The sequence below is a fragment of the Hippocampus bargibanti genome, linkage group LG06 (genome assembly GCF_051943395.1).
Source record: "Hippocampus bargibanti isolate YZ-2025 linkage group LG06, ASM5194339v1, whole genome shotgun sequence".
Classification (NCBI taxonomy): Eukaryota; Metazoa; Chordata; class Actinopteri; order Syngnathiformes; family Syngnathidae; genus Hippocampus; species Hippocampus bargibanti.
This window is the reverse complement of record NC_142739.1, coordinates 21,818,040-21,829,321: the sequence shown is the minus strand read 5'-3', so window position 1 is coordinate 21,829,321 and position 11,282 is coordinate 21,818,040. Positions and strand designations below refer to the sequence as shown.

The window sequence follows — 11,282 nt, the reverse complement described above, 5'->3', positions numbered from 1 at the left end:
TGTACAGGTTTTAGGATACTGTTATGCGGCGAGACAGCCAGCAGGTGAAAAGATGATAAAAGTTAACTCAGCCAGATCCAGGAAGGATATGTCGTGTTTTCTGGATTTTCTCCCATCCAAAATCCGGAAACACGAAATTATTTAACATGTCTTTTGGCATCATGACATATACTAATGAAAAATAATTTCACGAGTACTTTTGAGACAGTTAAATGCAGTAATTTTGCGTGGGGGGTGTTCTGCAATTATTGTTAGATTATCTATCTACACGTGTTGATGTACAGCTTGTGTTCAAACACCCGCCCCATAAATGACGACAATATATCGATTCTCTGCTGTGACTGCTTTATTTCCTGTATATATTTGTCAATGTTAAACGCTTTTTTTACAGCTTCAGCTGTTGTTAAAGCACAATATAGATAAATGTGTATTGTATTGTATTGTATTGTATTGTATTGTATTGTACAACTTTTAGTTTTATGTTTAGTTTGACAGTAAACTGAAATTAGCATGAAACAGCTGTTTTTTATTCCTACATATACTATCATGCTTATCGTAAATTTTTGCTTGCAGGTGAAAATGCGTTCTCTTGTATCTTAAGGCACTACTGTGCTAGAATGACAATCAGTCACTTCATGGTGTTCTGTTATTTGTTTGGGGGAAAGAAAAATAAAAAAAAATAGATTAGAATATCATACACAACAACATTATTCTATTTTGTGTAAGTTTTTGAACATCGTTAGCCTTTCAGGGAAGGCCCCCAAGCAGTCCGGTATTTGTCTCGTCCCCACAGGCAGGGCAGCTTTTGATTGGCTTTCATCACCACCGCACTGGTGCACGAGTCAGGCTTGCGAATTATGTCACACCATTCAGGATAATCCACAGGCTCGAAGCCGCTGTTAAAAAAATTAGATTATTTTTCTCACCAAGGAAAGCAAAATAGGTTTGGTGTAAATGTACTTACTGATCACAGCAGCCAACTCCAAAAGGCTCCATGCAGACACACTGGAAACAATCAGCAGTGATCCAACGTTGTCCTATTCCATACACATGACCCGAGTACTCACAACTCCCTGTAAAATGTGTCATGCATTATGTTCTAATGCATCATAAACTAAAATATAAGGAGTAACAGATCAGTGAAATGGTCATTCAAAAGTCATTCAGACATTCATATAAAATTGCTTGGGAGTGTACCCTCACACTTAACATATTAACAAATGCTTTTTGATTTAAGACAACTGCGGGATTAACTTTACATTGGGTGCAGGTTTTGTACATTTGAAAAGTACTGGAAGTTAATAGGACCATTTCAATGTAACTCAGTGGACGAAATTCCCATTACAAATGTACAGGACTGAGTAAAAACAGATAACACATGGAAAGCAAGTAAAAACAATGAATACATAAAATAAAGTTTAGAGTATTACACTTATTTTCTTCATAGTTCAAACTGGCTCAAGGACAGTTTCTGCCACCAGGCAGTCCGGAGATTCAACACCCTCCCAGCCCAGCCCTGCCCACCCTGCCCCTTCCCACTGCCACACTCACCAAACTCTTGAGTACACGCTACATGCTGTACTATCATCCTGAACTCATTTTTTTTGTTCTTTCTCATTTTTTTCTGCAAGACCTCACTTCAACCCTTTCTTGTTTGTTTTTGCATTACTACATTACGTCACTTTATATACGTCACTTCCTCACTTTACATAAGCACTACCTCACTTTACATATAGCACTACCTCACTTTACATTCAGAAATTACATGTATTGTCTGTTGTCAATTGTATGTCTTTTTTTAGCCACGTTGAAGTGCCTTGGGTCCAAGAGGACATTAATTTCATCTGTGCTGTTTGTCATGCATATTAGCATATTTGACAATAAAGCTTACTTTGACTTTGATACTTTGACTTTGAAACTGCATATAATGTGCACTAAGGTGCATTATTGTGCTCCACTAGGATTGCTCTTTTGTACAAACAGTAGTGACAAATTGCAAGAAAGACATTTCTGAATATAGTGCATTTTAATGTGCTTGCAAAATCGCTTCAAACTGTAAAATTAATGGAAATCAGGCAACGCTGTGATGTGTGATTAAAAAAAAATATTTATCCCGCACTGACCTTTCGTGTTGAAGAAGCACTCCCCGCTGGAATGAAGTGAAAACACGGGCACGTTGGCACTGAACAGCATCGCAAACACCAACAAGAATGTGTGTACGGTTGCCATTACTGCAAACTACCCCAAGTAAAATAGAAAAAGCGACTTCAAGTGTAGTCTCTGCAACAATACGGGCTCACTTAATTATATCATCAAAATGCACATTTTCCATTTCTGGTAAGTATCTGTCCACCCCCATAACCTACTCATTAATGTTCATCCTATATGAGACAAACATGACACACAACACACACAAATGCTGCTTCACAAGAATTACACCCCCTGAGCGTACAATGTGCACTCTGTCACATAACATTTGTCTCCGGAGAGGGTTTCTTTGGTGAGAATCATCACCACGACAACACATAGGCACCTATTTTCGCCCACACGGGAATTGCACGTCGGCCCGTTGCTATCAATTTTGTTTACATGTCGTCTAGTGTTTTCAAATTGTGTTTTTAATGTATATTTTTCTACAAACAGGCAGCATGGTGGGATGATGGTGAGTATGTCTATTGCACAGGTTGAGGGCTATCTAGCTGGCTAGCTATCTATTAGATACTCTATCTATTAGCTAGCTAGCTACCTCTGAGCTATCTATTAGATAGCTAGCTAGCTTTCTATCTATTTGAGTTACTTTCCTGCTCACACACAGAAAAACGTATCCTGTGACTGTAAAGTGACCTTGACAGTTTTGAAAGGTGCTTATAAATGCAATGTATTATTATTATTATTATTATTATTATTATTATTATTATTATTATTATTATTATTATTATTATTATTATTATTATTATTATTATTATTAATCTGAATTCAGGGCTGTCTTTATGGAGTTGGTATACGCATGGGTTTTATTCAGGTACTTATTCCCATTTATTCAGGTTCATAACAAGATGTATGACAAAACTATTTTCATATGAACTAAAAAAATGTGCATATGTGCAAAATGTGTGCTCTTTATATATTTTCTGTATTATCATTTGTTGTTAAAGAGCGATACAAACCAATATGTATTGTATTGTATTGTATTGTATTGTACTCACGTATAGGGCAGCATAAGATCCAGTGTAGCTAAGCTATCTATTGGTTGGCCTTTTTTTTTATTGGTCAATACAAAATTAGTTAAAAGCTGAGAGCAGTAAAACCTCAAGCATGTGTGCTCCTCAAATTGCCTGTTAATAGTCACAGATGACTCACCAATGTAACTCACCGATGTGCATCTAATTCAATTTGTCTAATTCAATTTCATATTCGATACCGTACGTAATGAACCGTCATTTAAATTACATGAGATTGACGTGGATGTTATATGACTGGGGGAATGTTTGCCTTTAAGTGGCACTTAAAATGAATAGCGCATTTACACACACATAACTATATATATTTGCTCATTGGAAAACATGTACAACGACCGTAAACTGAAATTGGAATTAAACATTTGTTTTATTTTATTCTTACACATAATATCATGCATATCTTACATTTTTGAGAACGAAATAACAGCAAGTATTTCTTACTTGATCTTTTTAAATGCACACATTTTCAAAAATTGAAGTTGCAAGAAACCATATTTTTCGGTGTATAAAGTATAAATTTAAATCAGAATCAAAATTACATTCAGAAAGCTTTTTACGCCTTTTCGGCAGCATGAATATGCCAGCACTATTTTTGATTGGGAGGAATGTCAGTGCCATTTGACTGTCATCGCTGGACAGCTCTGGGGCGATTGTGCTTTTTTGCGCCTGTAATGGGCAGCATCTTCACAGTCCTGCTTTGTTCAGTGGAAGGTCGGTGCTGTTGGACAGTCTGCGGCTGGATGGATGCATGGCTTGAGGAGCCCGCGATAAGAAGGAAGGAGCGTCAGCGCAGAGCGCCGATGCCTATATGGAACTGTCGCGGGATAGAATTGAAGCTGAATTATGTGGGACAGGAGATGTGAGACAATCTCTTTTCGTCAATGGATGCTACAGCTGCGTGTTTTCTTTCAACATTTAGCTTGTAGTCAACGTGCACATTCCACCATGATGTCCCTGATCCACTGGTGAAGAGACGCTTTGATCCTCTCCTCTGTGTCTTTGTGTTGTCATGTTATTTGTTATTTAGTTTTTTTTTTGTTCTTTTGACTTCAAGACGGCGCCGCGAGAGTGGCTGCCTTTCGAGCAGCACCTGTGTTTTGCTTTTCTACTTTCATTTCTTTCATAACTTTGCTGCTGTGAAATGTAAATTTCTCCACTGCGAGACTATTAAAGGCAAATCCAATCCAATCCAATCCAAATTTGTAGCTATAATTTATTCATTTACATTTATATACCGTATGTTCCCGTGTCTGTAGTTTTCATGATGTCCAAATGACAAATAACATGCAACATCTGTTTGAAAATATGTATCAAAGAATGGCTACTATTGCTTTTTAGAAATTAAAACCTGGACTATTCCCAGGCTGTTATTTCAAACAGGCCCAACAGGTTGGATGTCAAATCTGAAAGGATTGTTGTTGTAGTAGCGATTGTTTTTTTTAATATTCAGCCGTCTCTATGCCACCTAACCTGTCTTTCGAGCTCTGTTAGATTTTTCTGATAATAAAAGAGGCCTGGTTACATTACTTTTTATCTACTTATCTCGTGTCACTTGTTGTGTGTCACATTTGCGTTTAATGTGCAGGCAAACAGGAGCTACTTTATCACGCATCACTGGCTCCATAAGGATGGATTATTATACAAGTGAACAAAATAGACTGCTTAATTATTACATGGTAACTGAAAGTCCCTTCGATGTAAAATACATTAACTCATTCACTGCCATTACCGAATTTATTCGGGAATGGAAAATATGACGTGAAGCGCCATTGCCGAATTTGTTCTGGTTTTGATTTTTCTTGCGGGGGGTGAATATAAAGCCCTTGTCAGACCTCTGACAATGGTTTTCCCTCCCATGAGGGGGCAGCAATTGCCTTTTGTACAGCCGCCCCCATTTCAAGCGCAGTTAACGGCAGACCCATATAATTTAGGAATTAACTTTTTTTCTGATGAAAAAAGAGAGTCTAAGGTTTCTTACGCTGCTTGAATGTTTATGTAGTCTTAAAACTTAATATTCTGCGGGTCCTGCAATTTGAGTGAAAATGACAAAAACCCTGGCAATGGAGTGGACACATATTTGCACATCGTCTGGCAGTGAAAGAGTTCAATTTGTATGCTTTATTTTAATAATGGACACTTTTTATGTTATGTCATCAGATATTTAAGTTGGCTTGAAAACAAAAATAATTCTTTTTGAATGAAAGAAATTGTTTCATGAATTCCTCTGATTCAGTATAACTCCATGGAATACTGTATTCTAATACAATGTATACTTTTTAACCCCAATTATTTCACACAAATATTTGGATTGGATTAACCTTTATTAGTTACTCAGTGGAGAAATTTACATTTCACAGCAGCAACGTTATAAAAGGAAGAGGAAAGGAATGAAAGAAGTAGAAAAACAAAATACATGAGCTGCTGGAAAGGCAGCCACTCTCGTGGCGCCATCTTGAAGTCAAAATAACAAAAACAACTAAATAACAAATAATATGACAATCCAAAAACACAGAGAGTCATTTGAGCTCTGAATTATAATCTACACTTTTCATTATGACCTCAATATTAGGTAGTTGGTAGAAAGGAACATTTTCTCAACTCTCCAGCAGCAAGACCGTTACCTGATGGCACATGCATGTTTGCTTTCAGAACAGGATGTAAATCCCCACAATGAGAAAGAAGTTCACAATGAAACACAACCAAGTTCAGTAGTTACATTGTGCATCTGTCTATTTAAAATTTGAGTACGTATTTTCTAGTGTACAAGGTGCACCGGAGTATAAGGCGCACCCCCAATGAATGGTGTATTTTCAAACTTTTTCCATATACAAGGCGGACCGGACTATAAGGCGCACCTTCAATGAATGAAAAAGGTTTTCCAAGTATAATCAATGTCTGAAATAACGTCTGCCCGGACGCCCGGGGCGCGCAACTTTTACGTCGGGCGTACAACTTACAAAACGTCTCCGCCCGGGTGGCCTTCTTCACGGGAAAAAAAGAACATTTTTTTTTCAAATCAAACGTTTGCATTATGCAACAATTGTTTTTTTTAGCGATTAGTCGTCTTATTATGTTTTTAGTTGTGAAAAATGGGGCAGGCAACTTCATGACCGGGGAGGCAACTTTTCAGAGTTGTCTGCCCTGGTGTCCGGTAACTTTTTGGCATGAGTTTCAGACACTGGTATAATATATAAATAGATAAATGTTTTCCAAAAATAAGGCACGCCACATTATAAGGCACGAAAGTAGAGGCTGGGGTTACGCACTACTTCTTCTACAGGGGGAAATGGAGTCAATGTCTGCTGACAGTAGTTGCGAGACCTGTTGTGACTTCAATATGACTTCACATATAAGGCACACCTGCATATAAGGCGCAGGGTTATCTTTTTAATAAAATCAAGGCTTTTGAGTGTGCCTTATATAACGGAAAATAGGGTAACTTCTAAGGAGTTGAGACTGTTCTCACCACGTGGTGCTATCCCACAAGTTTTACAACTCTGTAAAGAAACACAAAGGTGGCCTTTGAGACAGGATCATCACTATAAATGTCATGGAAAAGGAGATCTTGGCCCGGAGGGGATGCACAGATGGACAGATTTTAAAATCAATACTGTTGAAATTTTTGAAGTAGCCATTAGATTTTAAGTGATTTTTTTTTACTCTCTTCCATTGTGCGCTAAAACAAAGAAATTATGTATTGTCTGCCCGAACGATAGGCTGGCATCAAAATTCGGGGTGCACCCCACCGTACGATTGGACCCAGCTGGGATCAGCTCGTTTTGTAAGGATAAATCAAATGGACACTCAACCACTTATTACACATTCTGCGGTTAGCGGAGAAGTATAAGGGGGCCGTGCTAGGAACATGTACGTACATCCAATGACAGAAAACGGTATAAAATAAAGGAACGCAATTTGAAGAGACTTATCATCTTTCATAGTCATGTATGCTAAAGTTTAACGACATACTGTATAACAACACCTCAGATTGTCATTCTACAGCACAGGTGTCAAAGTCAAGGCCCGCGGGCCAAATCCGGCCCACCACATCATTTTTTTCGGCCCGCGAAAGCAAATCAAACTTGTTAAATTCCATGATGATTGCTAAAATCTGAGCCAAAATTTCATATTTTTGGATGTCAACCACAATAAAAGTCATTATTCTTGACTTCAGATTTGAAAACGAGTTATTCATTAATTTGCTGTGTGCTCTATATGTAATATTTGAAGGGATTTAAACATTCTAATGGGTTCCCCAAATTCATAACGGCCCTCAAGAGGAAACCATAACTACAATGTGGCCCGCGGCAAAAAATGACTTTGACACCCCTGTTCTACAGCATTTCCATGATGACAGAATGATTCTGATGAGTAAACCAAAGGCACAAACGTATTTCAATTACAGTATACAAAAATATCAGCATCATAACTGACGTCCTTTCGACACTTTCAACATGGAGGAGCTTCTTATTTGCACGATGCCAGTGCCAGAGGCTGTAAGAATATGTCTGATATTTAGTTGACATGGAAAAACACGAGAACAACCGAATATCAAACATATCACACAGCGTCCAGCTGATTGGAACTTCTGATGAACATTCTGGCGTCCTAAAAACATGACACATGGCATAAAAATGTGAACGGAGAAAAGGCCATTATACATTTGTAGCTAAATATGAGGCAGATCCATTATAGAGAAAATGGTGCTAAACGGGGGGATTCACTTTGTTTTAAGAAATGGGTGTGAACATGCAAAGGGCACATTTCTGAGCTCTGCAAAGAAAAATGACATACTAAAATGACACTTACCAAGATTTCTCGCCGGAAGTTGAAAAAAATCACACTCGACGAGCATTAATTGTTAAAAATGAGCGTATGTGAGCAATTCCTCTGTGGGACAGTATTTATAGACAAGTTTGGGGGGGAGCACTCACGTTAGCGACACACGCATTCGCACACATTTGGTGATGCTTGTAATTAAACTTGTATTGATCCGGGCCTGCAGCCTTTCCTCTCCACATTAGCCTAATCAATGCCTAATCAATAGACATGATGTTCATTCCACTGTGAGCGCTCTCTTGCGTATGCACACACACACACACACACACACACACACACACACACACACACACACACACACACACACACACACATGACTGCAGCTGCACAATCAAATAACTTTCAGGCTTTGCCTGTAGGCACGACACTCATAGGATGAACTTTTATAAACGTGACGACGATGATCTATGCAGTACATTATTTGAAATAATACAAAAAAAGTTATAAAATACGGGGAAAATGTATATATATATATATATATATAAGTTGACAGGTATGCTAAATCTACAACTGGCTGGCAACCAGTCCAAGAATGAGGAATATTGAAAATGAATGGATAGCAAAAAACAACACATAAAATCATTTAAAAAATATAGATTTACCAGTACATCAAACTCTTCTCTGCAAATACAAGTCCATAAATGATCCCAACACTGATTACATGATCATCTTTATAAATTCATCAAAATACAATCAGTAGTTCACTTTTGCAGAATATACAAACAGAGATAAGAGTGAAAGGACACAAATAGATTAAAATTCTATCTAAAATGACTTTTATGAACATTATACTTTATTTACCAAATCATTTTGACAAACTAACCCAGTCGAAACCCTTCGACCACCATTGGCACCGTTTCAGTCTCCCCTACTGTATTGACCTTGTGAGCCTATTGGGGCAGAAGGACAGCCCTCTGATTGCCTAATTGTGAGCCCGGGGCTACTTTTTAATACACTCACTCACAAACAGACGTGGTAAGTGCACCGAGGGGGCAAAGTCAAACATGACCAAGAAGGTTAAATAACAACAACAACAAAAAAATAATAATAACATTTTGAAGTCAAAGTAAAAATGTCTGATCGCGTACCTGTCAACATGCGAAATACTGTGACGTTATTAACGGCTCAATTTTTCCTTACTGAGAAAAACATATGAGTGTGTAATATTACATTGCGTAATTATACGAACAAAATTTCACATGTAAACATGAATACTTTTTTTACAAAAATTATACAAAATTCGATTTAACAATTTTTGCGTTTCCCGTACAAACTTTCTTGGATGCCGTACACATCTAAAAATGTGCAAAAGTCATACAAAATACGGCAAAATACGACCGGTTGACAGGTATGCTAATGATGTCATGTGTTGTTGGTTGAGCATGTTTCTGAGAATCTTAGGGTCTTTTCATTTTCAAACTCTTTTTTTTGCCGTAAATATTTATATACAGTCAAACCTCGGATTACGAACGTCTCGGTTCTCTTCCTATTTGGTTTTCAAACAAAAACGTCACGTTTATCTTTTTTGCCCCGGTATACGACGAATTTCATTTCTCAACTAAATTGAACGCCCCTGAATGCGCCACTCGATTACCTTCCGCTTCCAATACGTCACCTCGAGTCGTGCCTTCCTCATTGTGATTGACGCATTTGTATTGTTGAATAAAGTTTTTCTTAAAGAAGCAGATTTTGGCTGAGATCTCCGCAAATCGGACATTGTAGCAGCCATGTTTTTATATTCCAATATTATTGTTGATGTTAAAATTGGTGAAAATAAAACATTACAGTTTGTTTGTAAAGTATTTTACAAATGAGCTGCTCTTTTATTACATGTGTGTACAGTTTATGCTGTAAATTAGTTAAAAAGTGCTTTTTAAAAGTTGTTTGCTAGATTTGGAACAAATTTTAAAAATTAACACTGATTATAATGGCAAGTGCTGATTCGGTTTTCTAACAAATCAGTTTACAAACGCGACTGTTAAAAATTTCAAATTCTCATTTTCTATGGTTGGATTTCATCTTTTTGTTTGTCCAAGGGCCGTTTTCGACACAAAAATTAAATTACAATGCTGTAAATTTCAAGCACAAACTTGAGGCCCGGGGGCCAAATCTGGCACGCCACATAATTTTATGTAACTCCTAAAAACAAATCAAACCAGAAAGAGGATGTATGTTTTGGGAGACCACCAGAAAAGAAGTTTGCATTATGGTGAGAAAAAAAGAATTGTGTTGTAATTTTGTTTTAAAAGTGATCCTGCAAAACCTCAGTCTACAACCAGGCTGTAACCAGTGTCGGAAACTCATGAAAAAAGTTACCGGACACCAGGGCAGACAACTCTGAAAAGTTGCCTGCCCCATTTTACACAATAAGACGACTAATCACAAAAAAAAAACATTGTTGCAAAGTATTAAGGATTGATAATCAGAATATGTAACAGAACAACACTTTAAAATTAAGTAATTGTACCTACCTACCACAAATGTTCCCTTGCTTAATTTGTCGTAAATATCCTTTGCTGATGATTTTGCTGCAGTTGTCGTTAGTCCATACACTTCCTGGCAGGTTGCACAGTGCAATATTTGCGTTGCGTCGTCTGCTGCAAGCCACGTAAACTCCTCTTTCCACGATGCTCTCAATGTACGTTTACAGTTTGTAGCGTCATAAATTTTGTTAGCTTCTTTTGAGTCTCTCTTCTGGGGCTGAGGTTTTGGCTTGATTCCGAACCACTTATCTATTTTTCTTGTGTTCTCTGTGCGTCTACTTTTGAAAATGATATGCAAATGTACGACCTGATAACGCTCGGGAAAGTCCGGGCGCGAAGTTATTCGTTGCAGGCTTCTGATTGGCTGCCGAGTATGACAATTGCCAAACGAACCGAAATTAGGAAATTTCAAACCGAACGAATATTTCAAAATCAGAATAAAGCAAACGTAAGATTGGAAGAAAAAAAATCTTTTTTTTTCTGGAAAAAGTTGTCAGCCATCCGGACAGAGAGGTTCTGGAAGTTATTTCAAACACTACTGTAACTAAAAACCTATAATTTTGTTTTTCCATGTAAACATGTGTGAGACAATAGATTTCCAAGGTCATTTCTCAATTTTTTTTATGTATAAAGTATACAGCCATTTTTGTTTGAATGATGATGATGATGAAAATGTGTCAATACAGTATGAACACACACACATATCTTTGCATCCAATAAA

At 37.4% G+C, this 11,282-nt stretch overlaps 1 pseudogene; it reads right to left on the bottom strand.

Annotated features, from left to right (window-relative positions):
• Positions 1-739: 739 nt before the first annotated feature.
• Positions 740-2,229, bottom strand: LOC148896783 (prostate-associated microseminoprotein pseudogene; annotated as a pseudogene).
• Between the last annotated feature and the right edge of the window lie 9,053 nt (positions 2,230-11,282).